The 12,938-nt window shown below is 38.3% G+C and overlaps 1 non-coding gene across 1 annotated transcript; it reads left to right on the forward strand.

Moving 5' to 3' along the window:
- The first annotated feature begins 229 nt into the window (after positions 1 to 229).
- TRNAE-CUC lies at positions 230 to 301 on the forward strand. Its single transcript has one exon. It is a non-coding gene; the product is annotated as a tRNA-Glu (tRNA).
- Positions 302 to 12,938: the final 12,637 nt, after the last annotated feature.

Below are 12,938 nucleotides of genomic sequence, written 5' to 3' on the forward strand. Positions count from 1 at the left end.
AGGGCAGTCGGAAGAGGATTGGATTTGGAGGGTCCAGGATTTCCCCATAGGAGCCACCTGGGTGCTGGGCTGGGAGCGCCCAAAATTTGCCTCAGTTTAGGAGACTGCGACTCAAAATAGGAACGAAGTGGGTGGGGCTCAGAACCAACAAACTCTCTTTCTACTGGTCAGGTTTACGTAGAGATTTTTTAAAGTGGCAAATAAGCTTCAGGGAATGCTTCGCTTAGCTTCCCTGGTGGTCTAGTGGTTAGGATTCGGCGCTCTCACCGCCGCGGCCCGGGTTCGATTCCCGGTCAGGGAAAATGTTTTATTCTACCTCCTAAAAATCTTGAATTCTTACCTGCTTTTTTTTTTTTTTTTAAATCATATTTATTTTATTCACTCATAAAAGTTGAATTCGTCTTTAAATGTTATTTAATCTAAGATTTAAAATACGCCTTCTTTTCCCCCCAGGTACAGCAGCAGGTTCTTTTCCTGTTCCTGAAAGCATCCTACGGGTTGTTGGCACCGAAGAGAATGTAAACATTGGGTTCCTCCTGCTGGAGCACCTGGTAAGACGCTTTACCCAGATTAGGACTGGAGAGTTGGAAGGGAACAAAGTGAAAGGTGGAGGTCCTGTGAGACATGCAGGGGAGGCCTGGATAGAGAGGAAGGTGGGTGAAGAGGAAAGACAGTAAGGAGAGTGGTGAGTGGGGAAATGGGGGACACTTCCTGTTCCAGTGCATGTCACCTTAAATAAACTAGATTTACTGAACAAGAACGTTGTGGAAGGAGAAGCAAAGCATAGAAGTTAGAGCAAACACCCCTACTCTGGGCCGACCAGGTCCTCTGTACAGAATTACAACAGAAATGTCCGGAAGTAGAGCGAAGAAAGCCTTGGCCCCCAGCACGTGAAGGGGCAAATAAAACTGCCTCTCACAGTTGTGTAGAAAGTCAAAGGAGAACACGATTACGGTTTTGAATATGGCCTGTTAATTTGGAAAGGGTGCTGATTGGGAGCGTGGTAAAGCAGGAAGCTGGGTTACATTAAGATTTGGTTTGAAGAGGTCATCCAAGTGAACTTATCCTGTACATATGGAGTGAAATTTTTGACTAATAATGATAGATTTGGAGGAGATTATGCTTTGAAGTGAGAACTGAAGGCCCAAGAGTAGAAATGCTTCCTAAGAGATTGAGTGCAGCATCAAGAGGCAAGGTTTGCAGGCTTGACTTCCACTGTAGGAGGACAAAGTAGGAAAGTCTGAAGGACAAGAGTCAGTCCAAGTCAGGGTCAAAGAAGCCAAAGAAGAAAGAGTCTAGAAATTGCAGTGTACCCATTAATAGCATAAAGGATATTTTTCTTGTTTGCTTAATTTTTTAATGGCGTTTTATTTTCTTTAGTCTTGGTGTCATCCTTATTGTTTCACCTATACTATGGCTATTTTTAGTCAAATAAGTACACTTTTCCTAAATAATATTGTCATTTAGACACAGCAGTACTTTATCACATTCCCTATACACAGCACAAAGCTGCTGCTCTGTAGAGCCGGAATATTGTGCTCAGCTCCGTACTTATGAAAAAGGGGGGCGCCTGGGTGGCTCAGTTGGTTAGGTGACTGCCTTTGGCTCAGGTCATGATCCTGGAGTCCCGCATCGAGTCCTGCATCGGGCTCCCTGCTCGGCAGGAAGTCTGCTTCTCCCTCTGACCCTCCTCCCTCTCATTCTCTCTGTCTCAAATAAATAAATAAAATCTTTAAAAAAAAAAGAAAAGAAAAAGGGGGAAATGCTGAAGGACTGTTTGCAGAAATAGCCCACATATGAGGAGTTTCCTTAAAGATGAAGGACTAGAAAGTATTTAACCAGCACAGATGAAAGCAAAGGTTATTTGCTGCCTATCAAAAACATTTTTCTGAACTTGTCAAGTTATTTAATTTAAACACAAAATCCTCATATACCCAGGGTTAGGGTGATGCATAATTGAATATTAAGATGGTGGAGAGGAACCAAGGGTGGAGAGGAAGGCAGGGGAGGACTTTATAGTTGGTGCTGTATTAATGGATTACTTAATCAATTAAGTGAAGAAGTAGATTGCTAAGACTTCACTTGCAAACAATCATATACATGTTCAGCCCTCATAATTCTATTTTTTTATGATCCACAGCTCTACATTTCCACTGAAAGAAGTGGAAAAAGAATTACACTGAGTCAATTTGAATAATGTCTACAACTTAATGAGTTCTTTCAGATTCTGAACACCGAACTAAGCACTTTATCTACAATAATCAAATCAATTTGTACAATTATCCTTGTTTTGGAAACACACTCAGAAAGTTTATTTAACCTATCTGCAATCACACAAGTATGTGGGGGAACCAGGATTCCAACCTGATTTGCCCAACCTAAATCTGATATTCTTTAAGACTCCCCACACTACAACAAATTTTCTGGTGCCACATTGGCATCTTCTTTAAAGCAGTCTTTACAAATAGGATGGCTCATAGGGAGTGTTGCATAGAAGTAAAGAGGAATTATATGACATTGCAGGTTCTCTTTTAAAGGTATAATTGAATTCTATGCATGACAAGTTTAGTAAAAGTCAACTGTAGTAGTTTTGGGGGTTACCAGATTCCATAGAAACATGTGGAAAACATTTATTCTTTTTATTTGTTTGAGAGAGAGAGACAGACAGCAAGAGCAGGAGGGACAAAAGGGGAGGGAGAGAGAGAATTTCAAGCCGACCCCACGCTGAACACAGCTGGAAGCCAGGCTCTATCCCAGGACCTTGAGATCATGACCTGAGCTGAAACCAAGAGTCAGATGCTTGACCAACTGCACCACCCAGGCACCGCGGAAAACTTTTAGTTAAGAAATAAGTTCAACAGCAAACACAGTGTACTTGCATTTATGGATAAGCATGTTGATTTGTGAAAGTGTTTTTTTTTCCTTCAGTACAATTTTTATTTATTTAAAAATCATCTTTACCACAACTCCATTTGATCATTATTACTTTATTGACTTAAAAATGATTCTTGTTGGGCGCCTGGGTGGCTCAGTTGGTTAAGCGACTGCCTTCGGCTCAGGTCATGATCCTGGAGTCCCGGGATCGAGTCCCGCATCGGGCTCCCTGCTCAGCAGGGGGTCTGCTTCTCCCTCTGCCCTCTTCCCTCTCGTGCTCTGTCTCTCATTCTCTCTCTCTCAAATAAATAAATAAAATCTTAAAAAAAAAAAAATGATTCTTGTTTTTTTATCTTCTTCCTTTAATAGGTAGGCTATAGAAAAATAATATTTTTCCATTAGTTACATAAAAGGAAAGCAATTTCAATTTAAGCCACGGACTTACTTGGTTAGCTTTTTTACCAGCTTATTACATCCTCTGAATTTCTATAATATATATCACATAATATATAGTAGTTTATATAACTTGCTATAGTTTTGTGTAAGTTATGTTTTTGTAAATTCCTAGATGTCAGAGTTCATAAAATATACTTCTTCTGCCTTGTAAAGTGATAGTCATATCATTGGTGGCCAAAAATTCTTGCTGTTTTTTGGTCTTGATAATTAGTATGATGCCTGAGGGCACTAACGTGGTAGTAAGCCAAGAGCTCCATGAAGGCAACGTCTGTATCACCTTCCTCTTTGTATCCTCTAGGTTATGTTGGTACTTGGCACCTAGGAGCAACTCAAATGACTCTTGAGTGGATAAATGAGAGAATGAGGCAAGACTGGAATTGGCACTTCTCCGAAGAAACATATGTGACCAGTAAATTTTTTTTAAAAGAGTATCAACTTCTTTTGTGATTAGGAAATGCAAATTAAAATTTAAAAGATCCTGGGGCACCTGGGTGGCTCAGTCATTGGGTGTCTGCCTTCGGCTCAGGTCATGATGCCGGGGTCCTAGGATCGAGCCCCACATCAGGCTTCCTGCGTGGAGGGAAGCCTGCTTCTCCCTCTCCCACTCCCCCTGCTTGTGTTCCCTCTTTGGCTGTTTCTCTCTCTCTCTGTCAAATAAATAAATAAAAAATCTTAAAAAATAAAATAAAATTTAAAAGATTCTGTTCATACCCATCAAAGTGGCAAAAGTGAAAAAAATCTAATACCAAGTGTTGACAAGGATGTAGAACAATGGCACTCTTACACGCTAATGGTGGAAGTGTAAATTGGTGCGATAACTTTGGAAAACAATATGGTGTTATCCAGTAAAGTTGGAGTTTCCCATACCCAGCAATTCAAACCCTGAGAAATCCCTGCACAGGTGCACCGGGAGATACACAGAATGTTTATTGCAGCACTGTCATAATAGACCCAAACTGGAAGCAACCTAAATGTCCATCAAGAGTAGAGTGGCTAAATATATTGTGGTTTAGTCATGCAATGAAATACTGCAGCTTAGGGAAAATAAATGGATTACAGCTCCTCTTACCAACATTATGAATCCAGAAAAATATGATTTAAAAGCAAATCGAATGCAGAATGATTCCATTTTATTTGAAGTTTTAAAACGCTAAATTAAAAATGTTGTTCATTGGTAAATATATACACAGATGGCGAACTATAAAGAAAAGCAAAGTGGTTATTCCTGGTTGATAGAAAAGAGAGGAAGGATTTGGCAAGAAACATGCAAGAAAAATGCTAGCCTGGGTGTACACAGTTGTTAATTCTCATTTGATTATTTATAACATATTATACTATTTTTCTCCACCAGTTCGATATTTAATTAAAAAACAAAAAGGAATGAATGATATGTTTGGGCAAACTCTTTGGGATGATGGCATGCCAGCAATATTTAGTTGAGCAAAATCTCACTCCTCAGTAGTCATAGTTTATAATGGTGCTTTTCTGTTTTTTTGTTTTGTTTTGTTTTGTTTTTTTAATAATGGTGCTTTTCTAAAGTAGGGAAGTTCCAGGATTTTGAAAGTGACAAATGCGAAAATAAACCACAAGGTGGCATTATAGACGCATGTGTCTCATTCAGAAACATTTAATCCACTTGCCTTGGAAATGTTGAATATAGTTAAAATCTAGAGTTTATTGTATTCATAGGGAGCAGCAGAGGATATTTTTATTCTTTTACCTTCTTTCTTCTCATTTCATCAATTGTGCTTGATTTTACTTGCATGTATTCTGTGTTACCAGATTAAAGTTTGAAGGAAGCAATTCAAATAAATCCAACGCAACAATTACGCAGGTCCAGCTTGTGACATTTATTCATTCATTTCTCATTCAGTCATGCACTCGTGTAGTCATTCATTTAACCAGTATCTGCAAATATTTGTTGTTTCTTTCTGTACCAGACGTAAGTCAAAGAGGCCCTGGAGACTTAACATGAGCAAAAACATAGTCACTATCATTTGCTTTTCGCGTAGTGGTAGAGACAGGTAATAATCATATCCTTACAAATTTAAGTTGCAACTGACAGATTCCGTAAGGAGAAGTATGTGATTCCACACTAAGGTTTTGAATCAGTTGGAGATGTCTGCGGAGGGATCCATCTGTTGAGATCTGAAAAATGAAGGTGAGTTACCTGGGTAAAAAGGAGAGAAAAGAACATTCTAAGTAGAAGGAAAATGTGTGATTGCTGGTAGCAGGAGAGAGCAAGGACATTACCAGGGGCTGAAAGAAAGCCCGAATGGCTGGATGGCAAGTCCAAGGTGGTAGGGCAAGGTGAGGAGAGGTCTAAGAAGTGGGCAGGAGACAGATCTTGTGTGGCTCTTAGCCTGAGGTTAAGGATTTTGTCTTCATACTGAGAGCACGGGGGGAGCCACAGAGGAGAGCAGGTGCAACAGCAGCTTAAAGCCCATGCCCTGTCACTGGTAAATCTGCAGCTTTATCAGCGCCTAGGAAAGATTCTGCCTTAGGTGCTAGAGAGTGGCACAACTCTGTCCACCGATGTATGTGTGATTTGCTTTTTGATGGTGAAGGACATCATTTAAAGACAGTAGGATAATTTCATTCTCAGCCGTATTCATTAGATTCAAGATCTGTCTTCTAAAGAGACATGACTCCGTTGTATTTATTTTGAATCAGTCTAAAAACCATTGCTTTTGAAGATAGGAAACATAAAGGATGATTTCTTAACCAACCAATAGATCTATTCAGCTCATCCACAACAAAATAAAAAGCCTTGGCATCTAAAATATAAAAGGTATGAAAGAAAATGTTTATAATCCTGTTGTCTCAGAAAGAACCATGTATTAGAAATCAGGAGATCTGGGTCACATGACTGTGGGAAAGATGATCTAATTTGGTTGGGCCTCAGTTTTCTTCTTCTGTAAAATGAAGCACTGGTCTACGTTATATTCTTCTAACTCTGAAATTTTGGAAATCTGCAAATTTACTTATATAAAGCAAAATGTACAGGCAAATAATGTAATGTAAAGAGAACAGGTGTTGGGGAAATACCTTGGTATGAATTTGAATAAAGGTGTGTGAATGGGACTGAATGAGACTTATTTTGGATCATAAGACATTTTCAATAAACTAAATTTGAATAAGCTACACTACCATTTATTGATAGTGTACTATGTACCAGATCTTATGAACATTATCTCACTTAATTCTCAGAAAATTCTTGTGAGATAGGTGTTGTTTTTTAATCCCATTTTACTAATTAAAAAACAAAGCTTACACAGATTCAGTAATTTGTTCAAACTCACACAGTTAATGCATCTCAAGATGTATCTTGATCTGTCTGATTTCAGAACTTGTCCTTTCAGTCATTATACTATTTATTATATGTCTTGAAGAGTTGAGATTTTTAAAAATGACATATATATTGAGTAAAATAGAGATAAATTTACTAGAATCACAAATATGGATTTCAAGTTATTTATAAGTGATCTGTTGAATAAGTACCAAGAATTTTAATAAGCTCCCACATCTTAAAACAAACAAAACTGCTTATTTAATGAATTAAACATGCACTATCCTGGATATGGCTGTGAAGTTGCACTATTACTAAGCAAACCATCTCTTTGTCAGTACGTTTTTGCTGTATCAGTCAAGGATATGCTTGCAGAATTTTAAGCTATATATTTAAAAGGAACAATTAGACAAATAGCTTCCATCACTTTTCTTGCTATGTCATATCCTGATGACAAACAATGGTGAACTTTGTTTCTCCTTTTGTCTCAAACTCCTGATACCCAGAGCAAGGAAGCTGCCTGCCAGACCTTGTCGTTTGGAGACGTGGCTAAATGCATTTATATTGAGTTATTGCTCCTGTGTTGTTTTGTCTGTAGCTCCTACTCTTAAGCATGCTTGAGGTTTGATGATTCACATCAAACGGAATTGTGTTCTCTGTTGTGAGAACTGGTCCACATTGGACAGATAATTCATCAGTTTATTGCTGGACCCGTTCCTATGATGGTCATGGTCAGGAGGCACTTGCTGTTTGAATCTATTCCTTCGATGCAACACATTTGCCTTAAGCCTGCTCAATGATTCAGCTGTGATGGACTTATGGATATCTTTGGGGTAGGGGTGCTTACTGAACCTTGAAAGGGGACACAATGGCCCCTCAAGCCTCCTTACTGTAGGAGTAAATGATGTTTGTCATCAGAGGTAATGCTTGCCTACCGAGCTTGGCCGTACCCTCATCTGATGGTCACCAGACTATATGTGGGTTTGATGATGTTACTACACCCAGCCATTTTTACTGTGCTATGCTTATCTTTCTGACAGAAAGATTCAAAACAACAAAATAAATCTAGCAGGGGCTGCTTGTGAGACAAAAAAAAAGTGGCTGGCTTAGTTCCTGTTTAGGAGGTGGCGTGTGACTGTGACAGAGAAATGTGTTATGATGAGAGTAAAATATGGTCTACGTCCTTCTGTGTTTTGCCCTCCTGACTGTGAGCACATCTCTGTCATCTTGCCAGACCCCAAGGGAAGCCTATTTAAAGCAGGCATTCTGGGGTGGACTGGCTAGAACAGAGAAGAGGCCAGCCATTGCTGGCCCAGGAGAAAGTCGACACAAACAGCTACACAAAGTGCTAGTTGCTAGTTGGATTGTTTTGGTGAAAAAAAAAAAAGTCTTTATGTTCTCTGTAATTAAGGGCAAGGTTTAAAAAGAAGTGATGAAAGATCTAGGAAGCAGAGTTTTACAGTATGGTAAATAGCTTATAATCACAAAAGGAGGGGTTAACTCAGTTAAAATACTCAGTTGTTTTAGGAGTTTATGAGCAATTTAAAATTTATCACCCCACTTGTACAAGTGAGACATTATGACTAATAGCCATTCTTTCCAAATACTTTTTCTTCCACATGAGAAAACATGACTTTGTTATCACTGCTGTGAAAACACAATTACAACTACAAAGCACACTTAATGCAAGAAACTTTAGAGTCAACTTGCCAAAGATACTCAACCTCATTCTATCCCTTAAAAACAAAACAAAACAACAACAAAAACCTTAGAAGGCAGTCTATTACATGCATATCCATTTCATATGTATGAATCTCTTCACTCCCACAGACTAATAGATTGACAACCAAGGTCAAGGAAACAGAATATTCAGTTCTCAGAAGACTAAGAAATTAGAGGCATATAAAAATGCCTCTGGTTATAAGATTTTTAAAAAACTATACACATATAAACTGTTAAAGGCTTTGGAAAACATGCTTAACTGTAGGCCAAAGCTTTAAGGCTAGTTCAAAAGCCCTTCCTGATAATAAGAATTGTTATAGTGGATGGGTACTGGGCAAGTCTTCCTAGGCCAAATGACGAGTATTGTTTTATGACATGATGGACCTGGAATATATAAGTAATCAGAATGATCCAGCATTCTCTCCCACCCCACCCCCCATCCACAACCTCTTTTACATCCAGTGGGAGACTGGGGGTTTTTATTTTCTTTTCAAACTCAATTTACTCAGATACCTCATCTTTTTTTTTTTTTTTAAGTTTTTATTTATTTAAGTAATCTCTACACCTGATGGGCTCAAACTCACAAACCCAAGATCAAAAGTTGCATGATCTTCCAACTGAGCCAGCCAGGAGTCCCCAGGCACCTCGTCTTAACACTTCACCATTTTGCTTTGCTTTTGCCAACCACCTTGAATGAGATTATAGGATATTCTTTGGTAGCCATTACTGAGGGTCAAGCTCACTGATTAAGGTAAGGTAGGTATGACCTGCTTGAAAGTTGAAAGTTAAAACTAGAAAACTGCCAAAACTATTTCCTTTTATGCTGTATGATGGAATAAAGTGGGGTTATTCTTTTTTAAAATCCTTTCATATATTAAAAGGGTAAGATGGTAGAGGCTTTTATGCTAATATGATAGACAGATTTACTCTTGTCAATAATTCAAAGTGATTCCAGGCAGGTTGAAATATTCTTGGTTAGTCTGAGTCTGAAAAAGCAGTGTCAAAAGCCATAGCCTAGAGGTTCAAAGGTATGGGTTGAAGAATCAGACAAGCCTGGGTTGAGTCATAGCTCAAACTGCTAGGTGTGACCTTGGGCAATTAACCTCTTACTCTCCAATTCCTAATATGCGAAGCAAAGATAATAATATATGCACTCCATAGGACGGTTACAAGGCTTAAATGAGACAACAGATTTCAAACACTTAGCATAGAATTAAGCACAGAGAACAACTGAACAATATTTGCAGTTAGTATTAACATGTTTTCTTTATTAGACCTGTGACTTAGGTGGGTACCAGTTCTCAGTTATAGCAGAGGACCCAATTCCCTGACCAAACCCATTCCTGTCTGTTCCTTTGAAGTTGAAAGGGAGGGAGAAAGTACCACCTGGTACCTGGGGAACCATTTCTCATATGCCTCTGGCCTCTCATACAAGATCATCGGTGTAAGCTACGGGTATTTTTTTCTTTTAAATTCTCCCATCTGAGTTCAAAGACTTATCCTTCCAAAGAATTTGAGCTATAGTCACAGTTTATGATGTCATATTTGCTGTAGTGCTTTGTTTTAGTTGCTGAAATATTCACAACCTCAGTTACTGCTTAGATCTTAAAAGAATTACAAGGGGAAGTCAAACTCCATTCTTCAGCAAAATGCAGAACTGGGAATAGTCCCATTGGGCAATAAAAACATGAAAAGCTTCAAAAATATATCTATCTTTAGCTCATTAAGCTTACAAAGCCAACCCAGATTCATAATTTGACTAGGACCCTATCTTGATGAGGTATTTTTTTTTTTTTTTTTTTTTTAAATTTTTATTTATTTATTTGACAGAGAGAGACACAGCGAGAGCGGGAACACAAGCAGGGGGAGTGGGAGAGGGAGAAGCAGGCTTCCCGCTGAGCAGGGAGCCCGACGTGGGACTCGATCCCAGGACCTTGGGATCATGACCTGAGCCGAAGGCAGTCGCTTAACCAACTGAGCCACCCAGGTGCCCCTTGATGAGGTATTTTTAAAGTAAGCTAAGTCAGACACATTTTAATCTCTATACGTCTCTAGTCTTGGACTTTTTTTTTTTTTTTTAAGATTTTATGTATTTATTTGAGAGAGAGAGCACACAAGCAGGGGGAGCTGCAGGCTCCCCACTGAGCAGGGAGCCAGACGCAGGACCTCAGGGTCGTGACCTGGGCTGAAGGCAGATGCTTAACCCAGACACCCCATAGCCATGGATTTTTACAATTGCATTGAAGTATGTTATTATACTACACTATTGCCTCAGATCCAAGATGTACCTTTTTTTTTTTTTTTTTTTCATTTTTACACTCTGGAAATTGGGATGTCTTATGTTCAATAGGTAATATTCTGTTGTGGTGGTTCTTTTCCTTAAAAACTGACCTTAAGCCAATAGTGTATTTTGCAACTGATGGAGTCTTACACTTAAGGAAATTGCTTTGTGATGATAACCTAAGGTGATTACTCCTACTCTGAATCCATGTAATGACTGGAAAAGGAACAAGATGATTATATACAGAAGATAATCCAAAAGGCTTCATTAAGATTTATGATACATATGTACATATGGGTCACTAGGGCCATCACTCTAGTTAATATTTGGCCTTTTTTATGTTTCAACTTATATTAAAATCCCTCAGATTTGTTCAAATGATAGGATTACCATATTTGCAGTAGCAAAAGATCCCAAAGAGACCAACAAGCCTCTCCAACTAGTTCTCAGAAACCCTCACCCTCATGGCACCTCCTTCTTTTGAGGGCCCTTGTGAATAGCGAGAGTGAGACATACCGATCACTCTCGGGTGATAGAAGCGCGTTTGCATGTGCTGCTGCATGCCCTTCGAAACTTAACATGTACACACTTAAAATCGGTAGTTATTCAATAAATACCTTCTGGTTCACTGATGTGAAATACAGAACTGTGTTTTAATTAGCGCTGAAATACATTTCTAGGCCCAAGATGGAGCCGCTCCTGCCCAGGTGCTATATCAGCAAATGGAACTTTAGCTAACTTTTGAGTCCCTGTACATGTTCCACTTGACCAGAAATGCAGTATATCCAGTTAGCCAATCCCCCAATGCCAGGCCAACTCTGGGCCTTCTCACCCTAAACAAGGTTGATTGTGTAACTCTGCCAATCAGATATTTTCCATTTTTCTCTTCCTTGTTATTCTTTATCCTATAAAATCTCCCTGCCTTCCGCCCTATTTTGCAGTTCTCCAAAAGGAGACTTCTTCATGAAGTATTACAGTTTGTTTGTATTGGCTAAATTGTTTCCTTTGTTTTTTAACATTAGGTATGCATATAGCTTTTAACATTTGGGGAAAATGAAATTTCTAAAAATGTTCCTTTTTCCTTTTATCCTACCAAAAATCCCTTGAATTAATTTTGGGACTAACTCTGGCATAAATAAAAGCCACCCACAAATTAAACTTTAAAAGTTCTTTTCCCCTTGGACCATAAAAACTAATTTTTTTCTATTTTGGGAGCAAACATGAAAATTAATCACACCTAAAGGTGGGACACCACTTTCACAAAACATTGGATCTGCGATGGGAAACAGTTGTTAAAAAGAAAAAACAGGCTCAAAATGGAGTCACTTGTGCAAGCCCCACATCAGCAAACCAAGACTTACTATCTAACCAAATTGCAGTGACCTTTAACCAGTCAATTTGGAATTAACCCATCAGTACCAGTGAGGTCATCTGTGTCACAGACCCCCCACCCCCAAGGAAGGTGACCTTCCCTGAAACAATCCACTCTTTGTTACAAACTTCCTTTTTCAGCCCCCTTCTGCCTATAAAAGCCTTCCATTTCATATGGCTTCTTCCAACTCCTTTCTATTTGCTAGATGGGATGCTGCCCAATTCATGAATTGTTGAATAAAGCCAATTTGGTCTTTAAATTTACTTAGTTGCATTTTGTTTTTTAACAGTGTACTGTGATGTTAACAGCTGAGGATGTGAAACATTTATCAAGAAACAATTAAATTCACATGACCAAAATTACGGACAACAATTAACTTTAGGAACTATGACAACCTTTAGCAACTATGTAGCAATTTGTTTTGCAAATATTTTAATCATTTAATTGGAAAAATAACAACCCATATGTAACTGAGAAGGAAAAAATATAAGGAAAAAACAAAAAGGACAAGAAAGGGAGGAAAGGAGGAAGAAAGAGGATTTATCTTAAAATATTTAATCAAAATTAAAAATAAAAATTCCTGATCTCTAAAATGGTTTACATTCCAAAAAAGGAAAAGAAATTCTTTGAATGCTGACATTACAACAGGCACAGAATCAGTATTAGATCTTAAAATAAGAATTATTTCTATGCCTATTGTCCACAAATCATGATTAAAAAGCGAACTTCAAATACTACTAAATTCATTTTCTTATTTACTACCTAATTCCATCAGAGCTAATTGAAGATACAATAACCACAGAACTTACAGACAGGAGGAACAAAGTGATCTGTTTTTGCTCATTTTTTTTTAACCACTTATAGACAAAAATTAGAAAAACTATGTAACTTTTCAAAACTAAAATAATGTAAGAAACCTCGCACTCTTTAACTGTGAGGATAAC

This window comes from Neomonachus schauinslandi, chromosome 8, assembly GCF_002201575.2.
Source record: "Neomonachus schauinslandi chromosome 8, ASM220157v2, whole genome shotgun sequence".
Lineage (NCBI taxonomy): Eukaryota > Metazoa > Chordata > Mammalia > Carnivora > Phocidae > Neomonachus > Neomonachus schauinslandi.